The sequence below is a fragment of the Nestor notabilis genome, unplaced genomic scaffold (genome assembly GCF_000696875.1).
Source record: "Nestor notabilis isolate BGI_N333 unplaced genomic scaffold, ASM69687v1 scaffold15517, whole genome shotgun sequence".
Classification (NCBI taxonomy): Eukaryota; Metazoa; Chordata; class Aves; order Psittaciformes; family Psittacidae; genus Nestor; species Nestor notabilis.
The window spans coordinates 43,980-44,226 of record NW_009937049.1 but is presented as its reverse complement, the minus strand read 5'-3'; positions in this window follow the sequence as shown (position 1 = coordinate 44,226).

The window sequence follows — 247 nt, the reverse complement described above, 5'->3', positions numbered from 1 at the left end:
CCAACCACCTCGTTGTTTTTCATGTGCCTCCCATGCCAAGCATGCTTTCCAGGAGAATCTGCTCCAGGATTTTGCCAGGCACAGAGGTGAGACTGACTGGTCTGTAGTTCCCCGGGTCTTCCATTTTCCCCTTCTTGAAATGGGCGTTATATTTCCCTTTTTCTTGTTGTCAGGAACTTCACCTGACTGCCATGATTTTTCAAATATGATGGACAGTGGCTGAGCAACCTCATTCGCCACCTCCCTC